This window comes from Callithrix jacchus, chromosome 8, assembly GCF_049354715.1.
Source record: "Callithrix jacchus isolate 240 chromosome 8, calJac240_pri, whole genome shotgun sequence".
Taxonomy (NCBI): domain Eukaryota; kingdom Metazoa; phylum Chordata; class Mammalia; order Primates; family Cebidae; genus Callithrix; species Callithrix jacchus.
Genome location: NC_133509.1, coordinates 38,812,843 through 38,828,915, shown reverse-complemented (window position 1 = coordinate 38,828,915; position 16,073 = coordinate 38,812,843). Strand labels below are relative to the sequence as shown.

At 40.2% G+C, this 16,073-nt stretch overlaps 1 long non-coding RNA gene across 23 annotated transcripts in view; it reads right to left on the bottom strand.

The window, feature by feature from the left end:
- LOC118144843 (uncharacterized) overlaps positions 1-16,073 on the bottom strand; it is a 236,035-nt gene that overhangs the window by 167,007 nt on the left and 52,955 nt on the right. The window lies entirely within an intron of this gene.

The following is a 16,073-nucleotide window of genomic DNA, read 5'->3' as shown; positions in this document are numbered from 1 at the left end:
CCAAGATCACAAGTAATATTTAGCTAAAGCTAAATAGACTGTGATCTATCTGAGTACAGAACTCAGAGGCTCTTACCACTGTCTCTCTTGTGATAAGAGACCCTCTCCTTAAGGTCATATTATTAAAATGAGCCTATCATGACTAGAAACAGGTAATGCCCCAGCATTAATGGTGGGAACTCCAGGAGGTTGAGGCTGTAGTGAACCATGTCTGCACCATTGCACTCCAGCCTGGGCAACAGAGTGAGACTCCATCTCAAAAAAGAAAAGAAAAGAAAAGAAAAAAAGTAGGGAGCTCCAAGACTATGTCAGTATAGATATGACTGGTGCAGGGAGGGGAACAGGAGAGAATGAGGCCTCCAGGGAGCAAAGAGAAGGGAGTGGAGGTCTCTAGGTAAGGGGCGGAGAAAGGGGGAGTAGAGCTGTCGGGAGGCTGAGTAGACTTGGATTTAGGTTTCCCAAGCTCCAACTAGTGGAGGATCACCAGCACGACTTTTGTTATTGTATTCAAGTGCCATCTGTACCACTACTGACTGCTTTTCTAAAACTAAATATATTTTAAAAGAAAACTTTATATCTCCATTCTAAAACCCTACCAGAATCATTTGCCAAAAATAGAGTATCATTGTAGAAAATAGATACAATGAAAACAATCGTATGTTGTTAAATTCTAACTAAATAGTTGTCTGCCAAAAAATGTGAGCCTGAGGCCTATTTTCTCTCTGTTAAAGAGAGACTCTAACTTGAGTTAGGGAGTTGTAGAGAACATTACCACCATGATAAGTATTCCTTGATACAATCAGAAAGATTAGAAAACAAATTAGAAAAGGCGTAACTTTCTCACCCTGCAATTCAAAGTTATCATATAGTGGGTTGCTGGACCACTTAAAATGACCTCCAAACCACCAGTGTAACATGTCCTTCAGTAAAGAAATCCTCCTGTGGAAAATCAGGCTTGTCTCGTTTTTGTTAAAAAGAAGTCCAAACCTCCACCCCAGATGAGCCCTGAGAAATGGGGTTTGTAGCTAAGAAGCAAATCTGGAGCGTTTCTAGGGAGGTTACAACAAGGAGGGCCCTCCAGGGCGGCAGGCAGTGGACCCTGACCAAATGCAACTTCTCTCATCCTTCTGATTAGCTTTTCTAGGATTTGCCAGGAAAGAAAGAGCCAAAGGTTAGCACTAGGAAAGGGAGCTCTAGCAAGTTCTGATGAGTCTTTGGCTTTGATTCCCTCTTTCCTCTTCTTCCTTCTTCCTCCCTCCCCTCCCTAGCCCCACTTCATTTCTCCAATCTCTCTGCCTGCAGTCCATCTCTTAATGTGCATGAAGTAGAAAAATAGGAGGCACTGGTGCAGCTACAATCAATCATGAAGACTCTGGATGCTCAGCAAGAAGGTTCTCAAAATAAGCTTGGCCTCCAGACACCCTCTATCCAGACATATCTGTTGGTGGTGGCCTTGCTGGAGAGTCTATCCTAGCTGACCTCATATACATAGGAGAAGATGGAAAAGACACACTGAAATGCCATTAGGGGTTTTACTTGGGGATTAGGGGTGGAAGAAGCAGGGCTTCATAGGGACTTTATTTCATATATAAACCTTTATATTGTTTGCATGTTTTGATGACTATGTACCAACTCAATTAAAAACATTTTCACAAATTGAACAACCACCACCAAAAGAAATGACTCAACAAACATTGTGGTAACCATGTTTTGCTTTATGGGAGATCTGCATTCTGCTTGGACTCAATATGGAAATTACTCTTTTCACCAAAGAAATCAAGGTCGTAGGCCCCACCACTGCCAGGTTGGAGGTATAATATTGACTATTCAAATTAAAGACCTGTAGAAGCAAAACTGCAGTGTCACAAATAAAGAAAGGAAAGTCATTGGGGAGTAATAAGTAGTTAGTAGCAAGCAGTTAGCAAAAACCATATTAAAAGATGGAGGCTGCTTTTAAAAAGAACTTCCATCAAGTAAAAGCAGATCACTTCTAAATGCTCTTGAAAGTAGTTTCCACCATTATTTTTCTACATTCACTCCTTGCTTGCTTTTATATGGTATTTGTCACAATTTGAAGTTATTCTAATAAATTGTCCACTTATTTTTTGTCTCACCCATAGAATGTAAGTTCACAAGAATAGGGAACCTATCTGTCAATTATACTCTCTGGCAAATAATAGACAAATAGTTTGTTGAATGACTGTGTGGTTGAATGAAAATAATAATAAATACCCTGATATAAGGAAATAACAACTTCAGAACAATCTACTGTGAGACAAAAATAGTATATAAACTCATTTGAGATAAAAAAAAAAAAAAGAGTTCTGCAGGTTATAAGAAGAGATTTGCACCAGAGATTGTAGAGACTATACTAATGGTTTTTACTAGTTCCTTAGTGAAGAAAAATCACAAATTAATACCTTGGTATTACTGCCTAAGTCAATACCTAAAACTTATCAATTGTTGCATACACATATACTCAAGTTAACTGTCATATAAAGCATACAGATTCTGCCATCCATAATGTGAGCTGGGTGTTTGGAAAGAGCATGAGTTTGGGGCAAGACCAATCTGGATGTGAACTACAGCCCCACCTCTGTAAAAGAGTATGTGTGCCAATAAAAAATTAAAAAAAAAAAAAAAAGAGTATGTGTGGTCCTGATTCAAACAAACTGTGGAGAAACACTGATCAGACAATTGGGGAGATCTTAACACTGGTAGAAAGATGACATTAGGAAGTTGTTCATTTGGACAGGTGGTGATAACAGCATTGTGGTTACATTTAAAAACAGGTCTCATCTATGTAGGCCACGTGCTGTGAATGAAGCAGTATGATGTCTGGGATTTGCGTTAGAATAATTGGGATGAGGGCTGGTTAGCAGAATGGATAAAACAAGATCAACCATGAGTTGATGCTTGTTGAAGCTGAGTGTTGGCTGCACAAAACTGCACCATCTTTTGTTTCCTTACTATTTTTGTATAAATTTGAAAATTTTTCATTATCAAAAGTTAAAAAACAAATCAGTATGTAGGTAAAGATTAGAATAACACTATGTGAGTGACTCTGGGTAAATTTCTAACCTTCTCTTTGTTTCAGTTTCCTTTTTGTCTGTAAAATTGGGATAATAGTAACAACTACCTTGTAGATTGCTATGAGGTTTCAATAATAAAATATAGATATAAAACAGTGACTGGAACATAGCAAGAGCTCATAAATAGCAATTGTTGATATTAATTTTTTTCAGAGAGAGAAAGAGCATAAAGTGTGGACACATCAGTTTTAAAATGCTAACAATCTTGGTGGAGAGATAAGTGATCTTAATGTTATTTTTTTAACCATATTTTCTGATATTTTAAAAAATGAATACATATTATGTACATAATAAAACTTAAGTGAGAAGTCAGGTCCAGTAGCTCATGTCTGTAATCCCAACACTTTGAGAGGCCAAGGTGAGAGAATCGCTTGAGCCCAGGAGTTTGAGACTAGCCAGGGCAACATGGTGAGACCCATATCTATAAAAAATTTAAAAATTGGCCAGGCATGGTAGTGCATACCTGTGGTCCCAGCTACTCAGGAGGCTAAGGCAGGAGGATTGCTTGAGTCCAAGAGGTCAAGGCTGCAGGAAGCCTTGATAGCACCACTGCACTCCAGCTGGGCAACAGAGTGAGACCCTGTCTCAAAAAACAATTAAAATAAAATAAAAATCAAACTAGAATATTGCCTCAAATCCTTTTTTTCTTTGAGACGGAGTTTCGCTCTTGTTACCCAGGCTGGAGTGCAATGGCGCGATCTTGGCTTACCGCAACCTCTGCCTCCTGGGTTCAGGCAATTCTCCTGCCTCAGCCTCCTGAGTAGCTGGGATTACAGGAACGCATCACCATGCCCAGCTAATTTTTTCTATTTTTAGTAGAGATGGGGTTTCTCCATGTTGACCAGGATGGTCTCGATCTCTCGACCTCATGATCCACCCGTCTCGGCCTCCCAAAGTGCTGGGATTACAGGCTTGAGCCACCACACCTGGCCTCAAATCCTTTTATGAATGAAGTTAAATTACCTAATCAACCAAAGTTTAATGAGCATGAAATTAAATTACTTCTTAACAGAAGGCTAGAAAGGATCTAGGAAAGATCAAGACACAAGAAGGGAGGTGGGGCCTCCCAGAAGAGAGGATAAGGTTGGGAAGTGTTAGGGAGCCCTCAGAGAGGACAGAGGCCTCAGAAAGCCCTGCAGTGACAGCTCGCCCTATATGGCAGTCCTTTCTGCTTACTTTTCTTCCATTGAGAAGTTTCAATCCTTGCCTGGCCTCTTTGCTCTCAATATATGTTCTCTTAGAAGAAAGTACCCTCTCTAACACCCTCAATGGTCACACTTCAAAGACAGCTCCCAAACCCACATATCCAATCTCCATTTCTGCTCAGGCTGTCTCCCCACTGCCTGTACAGCAATTGCAACTTGGCCTGACCATTTTCACATTAAATCTCATTGCATCTACAATGGCATGAATCCGCTCCCCAGCCCCACAAGTGACACTTATTAACTGCCTTTCCGATTCCATTAGATATCCAATCTCCAGAGTAAACCCTCCCTTTCCTCTGCTCTCAAAAATAATTCTATTTGACAACATCTATATAGTAGCATAGTATGTGCCAGAAACTGGGGTTTAATAGATGACAATATGGTAGCTCTGCACTCAGGAGTCAAGTGCTCATTCCAGTCTTCCCGTTTGGAATGCCCTTTCATCATTTTTCCCTCAATAAATTCCTATTCATCCTCCAATGCCCAGTCAAATGTTACTTAATTTGAGACACTTTTTCCAGCTTCTTCCTCTTAGGCCTCAGCTTAACAACTGTTGCCTTGTGTTTATTTGCTGTGGAAGAGGGGCTAATTGTCCCCCAATATTTATATTTTTTCTCCCAAAACAATAGACTCCCTAAATTTAGCCCAACAAGTGATCTCCCAGAATAAAGACTATATTTCCCCAGCCTGGGCAACATAGTGAGACCCCATCTCTAAAAAAATTTTTTTTAATTAGCTACATGTGGTGGTGTGTGCCTGTAGACCCAGCTCCTCTGGAGGCTGAGGTGACAGAATCACATGAGCCCAAAACTTCAAGGCTGCAATGAGCTATGATTGCACCACTGTACTCCAGCCTGGGCAACAGGGAGAGACCGTCTCTAAAAAAAAAAAAAATAGAGAGAAAGAAAGACCAATTTTCCAGTCTCCTTTGTAGTTCATTGTGGCCATGTGATCAAATACCACTCAATGGGATGCGAATAGAAAGTGAGGTATACAACTTCTAGGGAGAAACTTCGAAGGAGAAACTTATGATCTTTCCACTCTCTCCGTCCTTTTGAGGGGACCAGAGAGGTAGTAGAGAGCCATGTTGGTTCAAGCAGCTGAGGGCAACATGCAGTGGAGAAGAGCTTCCATACTACTCCCTGGAGGCCTACCTCCAGTCATTAAGTAAAAAAGAAATAAACCACTTTATGTAAGCCACTGTTATTCTGGCTCTGCAACATGCAGCTAAACCTATTTCTTAAATAATATACTTGCCTACCTCTGATCCCCACTTAGAGGTTGTATAATTCTTGAAGGTATTACATGCATGCAATTGAAATCTCCAAATAACAGAACGAAGAGTGTGAGGCAGAAGGAATAATTAAAAATACAATCACTAAGATTTTCTTAAACTGACCAAAAAAATTCTCAAGCCATAGATTCAAGAATCTGTAGGAACTAAAGCAGGATAAATACAAAGAAAACCACAATACACACATCATAATAAAACTGCTGAAAACCAAACAAAGAGAACAATCTTGAAAGCAGTCAGGAAAAAAAAAAAGACAAATATACATGCCCAGTGTGTGGCATAGAACAGGTCCTGGAGAAATAGTTTTTGAGTGAATAAATGATGGCTTAAATGACTGTTTGATAGACTAAGATTGCACTGTTGTCCAGCATGCTATGGTAGACGGCACTGAAATGGACATCAGGAGACCTAAGTGCTAACTCCAGCTCTGCCTTAATTAGCAGGCTGAAATCAGATGGGCCCCTTCTTCCCTCCAGACCTCTGTTTCCTTTCTATAAAATGAGGAAGCCAGATTTCTGCCCTTGATAATGGCAGAGCAGTTGGGCACAGTGGCTCACCCCTATAATCCCAGCACTTTGGGAGGCTGAGGTGGCAGATCATTTGAGGTCAGGAGTTCGAGACCAGCTTGGCCAACATGATGAGACCCCATCTCTACTAAAAATACAAAAATTAGCCAGGCAGGATGGCATGCACCTGTAATCCCAGCTACTTGGGAGGCTGAGGTAGGAGAATCGCTTGAACCTCAGAGGTGGATTTTGCAGTGAGCTGAGATCATGACACTGCACTCCAGCCTGGGGGACAGAGCGAGATTCCATCTTAAAAAATATAACATACAAAACAAAAAAATAACTGCAGAGCAGCTTGTTGAAGATCAACCCTCCCACTGAGAACATCTGAAAAAACTAGATGATGATACAAAAGGCCAGGCGCACACACACACACACACAAAAGTATTGGAGAGATGCCCTAGCAGCCAGGACTTGAGGAGATAGGACCTTGAGGGAAGGGAACTAGACTGACTAATGTGAGTTCAACAATCGGCCAGCACTTTCCCCCACAAAGTACTTGCTGACTCGTGCGCAGTTCACGGTGTGTGGATGGATGGTATTTTAGGTTTAAAAAGCTCACCTTAGGTGTCAGCACCTGCACAGAGTTGAGGAGACAAAAATGGAAATGTGTGCTAAACACTTTTTTCCCTAGAAGCAATAAAGTACTAATTTACAGTGAAATCATAAATATGTGCTGTAATATTTGAGGTAATCACTAAAAGAACAGTAAAATAGTGTATGACGAACAAATGGTTAGAGGAGGAAATGGAATTATTAAAATACTTGATTTGTCCATAATCCAAAAAGACAAAATGGAGATTTCTGGTTACCAGGGGCAGAGGAAAAAGAAAATTGGATAGCAACTGCTTAATGGATATGGGATTTCCTTTTGGAATGACAAAAATGTTTTGAAACTAGATAGACATGTTGGTTGTACAATATTGTGAAGTGCCACAGGTTGTTCACTTTAAAATGGTTAATTTTATGTTAGATGAATTTCACTTCAACAAAAATAAAAAACATAATAATGTTAAAAATACTTGATTTCTCTGAAAGAAGGCAAGAAAAAAGAGGAAAATAAATATACAACAGCTGGAACAAAAAAATAGTAAAAGCAAGATGGTAGAATTAAATCCAATGTATCAATAGTTTACATTAAATATAAATGGTCCTAATATATCAAACAAAAGACAGAAATTGTCATAATACTCAATTTATGCTGCTTATAAATGACACATTTAAATGTCACAATGCAGGAAGGTCAAGTAAAGGAAGGAAAAAGATATATAAACACAAAGCTAAGGAAAACTCTGGAACTGAACTAATATCAGACAAAGTAGACTTAGAGGAAGAAGCAGTACTAGAGATAAAGAGGAACAATTCATAATGATAAAATCCAGTCCACCAGAAAGTCACGATAATTCTAAATTTGACTGAAGCTAATAAGAATTTCAAAGATACGAAGAAATACATGACAGAATTAAACAGAAATAAACAATCTATAGTCATATTGGAATACTTAACATGCTTCTCTCAGTAATTGATAGAAAAAGTAGAAAAAAAATCACAAAAATATCTAAGATTTAAACACTACCAATATATTAACTTGAGCCAATTAACTTATAAAGAATTTGGATTCAACAACTATATGGTATACACTTTTTCCCAAGTTTTTCCAAACTTTTATATTTACTAAAATTGATTGTACATGGGACCATAAAGCAAGTTTCAACACAATTCAAAGGACTGAAAACATAGAGCATATGTGCTCTGACCACAGTAGGATTAAGCTAGAATCAGTAACAAAAAGACTACAAGATACGTTTAAGAGATTCATTGTACAACAGAGTAACTATAGTTAATAACAATGTATTGTAATTCTTTTTTTTTTTTGAGACAAGGTTTCACTCAGTTGCTTAGGCTGATGTGCAGTGGTGTGAACATGGTTCACTATAGCCTGGATCTTCTAGGATGAAGCAATCCTCTTGCCTCAGCCTCACATGTATTCTTGAAAATTGCTGACAGTAAGATTGTAGGTGTTCTCGTCACACACAAAAAAGAATAAGTATGTGAAGTAATACATATGTTAACTAGCTCAATTCAGCCATTCCACAATGTGTATATATTTCAAAACATTACATTGCATATGATAAATAGGTATGATTTTTATTTGCTAATTTAAAAATTAAATTTTTTCAAAAATGGGCAAAGGTGTGGAACAGATGTCTCTCCAAAGAAGATATACAGCTTTTTTTTTATTAAAGCTTCAGGCTTGGGGGGAGGACTCAAGATGGCGCTGTGAGAACAACCCAGGATTGGAGTTCTCGTTGTGTCTGCGGAGAGGTGAGTCTGAGCTGCATTTCCAGACTGATCTTTGTTGCTCACGGAACAGGGAAATTCCCAAGTGAAGAGGAGACGCGGGACGCCAGGCAGATATTCCGCCTGGCGAAGCCGGCAGCCGGGGTGGCGGCGGCCGGCCCTACCCAGCGCTCCCCACAGGGCGCACTTGTCCGGGTGCCCCGTTGAACCGGCAACTGGAGACGTGAGAGGGCTGGACTTGAGACTGAGCTAGACTTGAACAGTGGGCCAGCCCAGGGGATTGCAGGAACAGAGCGTTAGGATTGGCCCAGTGGGACGAACAAAACCGCGATTTCAAACAAGCCCCGTGCAGACGGCCTGAGACGCTCTGAGGGGGAGGGGCGGCCACCATTACCAAGGTAACCCGCCCCAACTGAGATACACGCCCATTGCTGACGCAGCCAGCCGTTGCCGAGGCAACCCATCCCTACTGAGATACATGCCCACTGCTGACGCAGCCAGCCGTTGCCGAGGCAACCCGTCCCTACTGAGATACACGCCCACTGCTGACGCAGTCTGCCGTCGCCGAGGCAACCCGCTACAACAGAGAGACTCCGCCGCAGGGCGTGGCAGAGAACAGCAGAACAGCGGAGCCAGGGCGAGCCTCACAACAGCAGGGCGGAGCCTCGGCAGGCAAACAGTGGCTAGTCTGCATCCTAGCTGGGCAGGACCTCAACGGACATCCAAAAATAAAGCCCAAACCCCTCAACACAGAGCATTTGAGAAAAAAAAGGGTTTTTTAATGAGCTCTGTTGCAGCAGAATCAAACATAGCAGCCTAACAGCCCTGAATGAACAACACAGCTCACAACTCAGCAATTAAACCCCTATAAAGTACAAACTGTCTCCTCAAGCAGCTCCCCGACCCCTCTATATCCAAAAGATTGACATTAGGCAGGCACCATCCTGGGACAAAGATAGCAGAAAAAGAAACTGGTAGCATCCCTCGCTGTGCCACAGCTGCTAGAGGTGCACCCCAGACAAGCAGGGTCTGGAGCGGACCTCAGCACTCGTACAGCGAAGGGGCTAGACTGGTAGAAGGAAAACCAAGCAACAGAAATACTTCATCATCAACATTCAGGGTGTCCACTCAGAGACCCAATCGAAAAGTCAGCAACTACGCAGACGACCAGCGGACAAATCCGCAAAGATGGGAAGAAACCAGCGCAAAAAGGAGGAAAACACCCGAAACCAAAACACCTTGCCTCCTACAAAGGACCAAAACTCCTCACCAGCAAGGGAACAAAGCTGGACGGAGAATGACTGTGACGAAATGACGGAATTAGACTTCAGAAGATGGATAATGAGAAACTTTGGTGAGCTAAAAGATCATGTATTAAATCAATGCAAAGAAACTAAGAACCTTGAGAAAAGATTTGAAAAAAAATTTGAGGAAATGATAACAAGAATGGATAACTTAGAGAGGAACATGAATGAATTAAAGGAGCTGAGAAACACAATACGAGAACTTCGCGAAGCATGCACAAGTTTCAATAGCCGAATAGACCAAGCAGAAGAAAGAATATCTGAAGTCGAAGATCAACTCAATGAAATAAAACGAGAAACCAAGATTAGAGAAAAAAACGCAAAAAGGAATGAACAAAGTCTCCAAGAAATGTGGGACTATGTGAAAAGACCTAACCTACGTTTGATAGGTGTACCAGAAGGGGATGAAGAGAATGAATCCAAGCTGGAAAATACTCTTGAGGACATCATCCAGGAAAATTTCCCCCACCTAGAAAGACAGGCCAACACTCAATTGCAGGAAATTCAGAGAACACCACAAAGATATTCCGCAAGAAGAGCAACCCCAAGGCACATAATCGTCAGATTCAATAGGGTTGAAATAAAGGAGAGAATACTAAGGGCAGCCAGAGAGAAAGGTCGGGTCACCCACAAAGGGAAGCCCATCAGACTCACAGCAGATCTCTCGGCAGAAACACTACAAGCCAGAAGAGAGTGGGGGCCAATATTCAACATTCTTAAAGAAAAGAACTTTCAACCCAGAATTTCATATCCAGCCAAACTGAGCTTCAGAAGTGAAGGAAGAATAAAATCCTTTGCGAACAAGCAAGTACTCAGAGATTTTGTCACCACCAGGCCTGCTTTACAAGAGCTCCTAAAAGAGGCACTACACATAGAAAGGATCAACCAGTACCAGCCATTCCAAAATCACACTGAATGCTAAAGAGCTTCAACATAATGAAGAATCTACAACAACTAACAGGCAAAACAGCCACTTAGCATCAAAATGGCAGTATCAAATTCACACATAACAATATTAACCCTAAATGTAAATGGACTAAATGCACCAATCAAAAGACACAGACTGGCAAATCGGATAAAAAGCCAAAACCCATCAGTGTGCTGTATCCAGGAAACCCATCTCACATGCAAGGATACACAAAGGCTCAAAATAAAGGGATGGAGGAAGATTTACCAAGCAAATGGAAAGCAAAAAAAAGCAGGAGTTGCAATTCTCATCTCCGATAAAATAGACTTTAAAGCAACAAAGATCAAAAGAGACAAAGAAGGCCATTACATAATGGTAAAAGGATCGATACAACAAGAAGAGCTAACGATCCTAAACATATATGGACCCAATGCAGGAGCACCCATATACATAAGGCAAGTTCTTAAGGACTTACAAAAGGACTTAGACTCCCACACAATAATAGTGGGAGACTTTAACACTCCACTGTCAATACTAGACAGATCAACCAGACAGAAAATCAACAAGGATATCCAGGGCTTGAACTCAGACCTGGAGCAAGCAAACCTGGTGGACATTTACAGAACTCTCCACCCCAAATCCACAGAATACACATTCTTCTCAGCACCACATCACACCTACTCTAAAATTGACCACATAATTGGAAGTAAAGCACTGCTCAACAAATGCAAAACAACTGAAATCATAACAAACAGCCTCTCAGACCATAGTGCAATCAAGTTAGAACTCAGAATTCAGAAACAGACCCAGAACCGCACAGCTTCATGGAAACTGAACAACTGGCTCTTGAATGTTGACTGGGTAAACAACGAAATGAAGGCAGAAATAAAGAAGTTCTTCGAAACCAATGAGAACGAAGACACAACGTGCCAGAACCTCTGGGACACATTTAAAGCAGTCTCTAGAGGAAAGTATATAGAAATAAGTGCCCATATGAGGAGAATGGAGAGATCCAAAATTGACACCCTATCGTCAAAATTGAAAGAGCTAGAGGACCAAGACCAAAAAAACTCAAAACCCAGCAGAATACAAGAAATAACTAAGATCAGAGCTGAGATGAAGGAGATTGAGACACGAAAAACCCTTCAAAAAATCAATAAATCCAAGAGCTGGTTTTTTGAAAAGATCAACAAAATAGACAGACCACTAGCCAGATTGATTAAAAATAAAAGAGAGAACAACCAAATAGATGCAATAAAAAATGATAAAGGGGAAATCACCACAGATCCCACAGAAATTCAAACCATCATCAGAGAATATTACAAACAACTCTATGCGCATAAACTAGTAAACCTGGAAGAAATGGACAAATTCCTGGATTCCTGTGTCCTCCCAAGCCTAAACCAGGAGGAAGCTGAAACTATGAATAGACCAATAACAAGGTCTGAAGTTGAGGCAGCAATTAAGAGCCTACCACACAAAAAAAGCCCAGGTCCAGATGGGTTCACAGCCGAATTCTACCAGACACACAAGGAAGAGCTGGCACCATTTCTTCTAAAACTATTTCAAACAATCCAAAAAGAGGGAATCCTTCCCAAATCATTTTATGAGACCAACATCATTCTGATACCAAAACCTGGCAGAGACCCAACAAGAAAAGAAAACTTCAGGCCAATATCCATGATGAACATAGATGCAAAAATCTTCAATAAAATATTGGCAAGCCGATTGCAACAGCAAATCAAAAAACTTATTCATCATGATCAAGTAGGATTCATCCCGGGGATGCAAGGCTGGTTCAACATACGCAAGTCTATAAATGTAATTCACCACATAAACAGAACCAAAAACAAAAACCACATGATTATCTCAATTGACGCAGAGAAGGCATTTGACAAAATTCAACAGCCCTTTATGCTAAAAACCCTCAATAAACTCGGTATCGATGGAACATATCTCAAAGTAATAAAAGCTATTTATGACAAACCAACAGCCAATATCATACTGAATGGGCAAAAACTGGAAGCACTCCCTTTGAAATCTGGCACTAGACAAGGATGCCCTCTTTCACCACTCCTATTCAATATAGTACTGGAAGTTCTAGCCAGAGCAATCAGGCAAGAAAAAGAAATAAAGGGTATTCAAATAGGAAAGGTGGAAGCCAAATTGTCTCTATTTGCAGACGACATGATAGTATACCTAGAAGACCCCATTGCCTCAGCCCAAAAACTCCTGAAACTGATAAGCAACTTCAGCAAAGTCTCAGGATATAAAATCAATGTGCAAAAATCACAAGCATTCGTCTACACCAATAACAGACATAAAGAAAGCCAAATCAAGAGCGAACTGCCATTCGCAATTGCTACAAAAAGAATAAAATACCTTGGAATACAACTCACAAGGAACGTAAGAGACCTCTTCAAGGAGAACTACAAACCACTGCTCAACGAAATCAGAGAGGACACAAACAGATGGAGAAACATTCCATGTTCATGGTTAGGAAGAATTAATATCGTGAAAATGGCTATACTGCCCAAAGTAATTTACAGAATCAACGCTATCCCCATCAAGCTACCATTGACTTTCTTCACAGAACCGGAAAACACCACCATGAACTTCATATGGAACCAAAAGAGAGCCCGCATAGCCAAGTCAATTCTAAGCAAAAAGAACACAGCGGGGGGCATCACACTACCAGATTTCAAACTATACTACAAGGCTACAGTAATCAAAACAGCATGGTACTGGTACCAAAACAGAGATATAGACCAATGGAACAAAACAGAGGCACCGGAGGCAACACAACATATCTACTACCATACACTCTTTGATAAACCTGACAAAAACAAACAAGGGGGAAAGGATTCCCTGTTTAACAAATGGTGTTGGGAAAACTGGCTAGCCATGTGCAGAAAGAAGAAACTGGACCCCTTCCTGACACCTTACACTAAAATTAACTCCAGATGGATTAAAGACTTAAACATAAGACCTGGCACCATAAAAACCCTAGAAGGAAATCTAGGCAAAACTATCCAGGACATAGGAGTAGGCAAGGACTTCATGAACAAAACACCAAAAGCATTGGCAACAAAAGCCAAAATAGACAAATGGGATCTAATGAAACTCCACAGCTTCTGCACGGCAAAAGTAACAGTCACTAGAGTGGATCGGCAACCAACAGAATGGGAAAAAATTTTTGCAGTTTACCCATCTGACAAAGGGCTAATATCCATAATTTACAAAGAACTCAAACGGATTTACAGGAAAAAAACAAACAAGCCCATTCAAAAGTGGGCAAAGGATATGAACAGACACTTTACGAAAGAAGACATATATGAGGCCAACAATCATATGAAAAAATGCTCATCATCACTGGTCATCAGAGAGATGCAAATCAAAACCACACTGAGATACCATCTCACGCCAGTTAGAATGGCGATCATTAAAAAATCTGGAGACAACAGATGCTGGAGAGGATGTGGAGAAAAAGGAACACTTTTACACTGTTGGTGGGAGTGTAAATTAGTTCAACCATTGTGGAAGACAGTGTGGCGATTCCTCAAGGCCTTAGAAATAGAAATTCCATTTGACCCAGCAATCCCATTACTGGGTATATATCCAAAAGACTATAAATCATTCTACTATAAGGACACATGCACACGAATGTTCATTGCAGCACTGTTTACAATAGCAAAGACCTGGAATCAACCCAAATGCCCATTGATAATAGACTGGATTGGGAAAATGTGGCACATATACACCATGGAATATTATGCAGCAATCAGAAATGATGAGTTTGTGTCGTTTGTATGGACATGGATGAATCTGGAGAACGTCATCCTCAGCAAACTGACACAAGACAGAAAATGAAACACCGCATATTCTCACTCATAGGCGGGTGATGAAAAATGAGAACACATGGACACAGAAAGGGGAGTACTAAACACTGGGGTCTATTGGGGGGAAAAGGGGAGGGCCAGTGGGAGGGGGAAGTGGGGAGGGATAGCCTGGGGAGAAAAGCCAAATGTGGGTGAAGGGGAGAAGAAAAGAAAGCACACTGCCATGTGTGTACCTATGCAACTGTCTTGCATGCTCTGCTCATGTACCCCAAAACCTATAATCCAATAAAAAATTAAAAAAAAAAAAAAAGAAGATATACAAAAGGCCAATAAGCACATGAAAAGATGCTCAATACCAACCACAGCCAAAACACACTGAAGTACACAGACCAATGACACTGTGAAGAAACTGCACCAACTATTCTGCAAAATAACCAGCTGGCATCATGATGACATGACAAAATTCACAAGTAGTAATATTAACCTTAAATGTAAATGGCTAAATGCCCCAATTAAAAGATACAAACTGGCAAACTGGATAAAGAGTCAAGGCCTATTGGTGTGCTATATTCAGGAAACCCATCTCACATGCAAAGACACACATAGGCTCAAAATAAAGGGATGGAGGAAAACGTAGCAAGAAAATGGAAAACAGAAAAAAGCAGAGGTTGCAATCCCAGTTTCTGACAAAACAGACTTTAAACCAGCAAAGATTTTAAAAAGACAGAGAAGGGCATTACATAATGGTAAAAGGATTAATTCAACAAGAAGAGCTAGCAATCCTGAATATATATGCACCCAATAAAGGAGCACCCAGATTCATAAAACAAGCTCTTAGAGACCTAAAAAGAGACTTAGACTCCAATGCAATAATAGTGATAGACTTTAGCACGTCACTGTCAATATTAGACAGATTATCAAGACAGAAAATTAACAAAGATATTCAAGACTTGAACTCAGTTCTGAATCAAGTGGACCTGTTAGATATCTACAGAACTCTCCACCCAAAAATAACAGAATATACATTCTTCTCAGTTCCACATGGCACTTACTCTAAAATCTATCACATAATTGGAAGTAAAACACTCCTCAGCAAATGTAAAAGAACTGAAATCATCAGTCTCTTGGACCACAGTGCAATCAAATCAGAACTTTAGATTAAGAAACCCAACCGAACAACTACATGGAAATTTGAACAACCTGCTCCTGAATGACTCCTGGGTAAATAATAAAATTAATGCAGAAATCAAGCCCTTTGAAACCAATGAGAACAAAGAAACAATGTACCAGAATCCCTGGAATGAAAGTAAAGCAGTATTACAAGGGAAATTTATAGCACTAAATGCCCATATAATAAAGCTAGAAAGATATCAAATCAACACCCTAACATCACAACTAAAAGAACTAGAGAAGCAAGAATAAAATCCAAAAGCTAGCAGAAGACAATAAATAAGAACACAGCAGAACTGAAGGAGATAGAGACACAAAAAACACTTCAAAAAAAAATCAATGAATCTAAGAACTTATTTTTTGAAAACATTAATAAACTTGATATACTAGCTAGA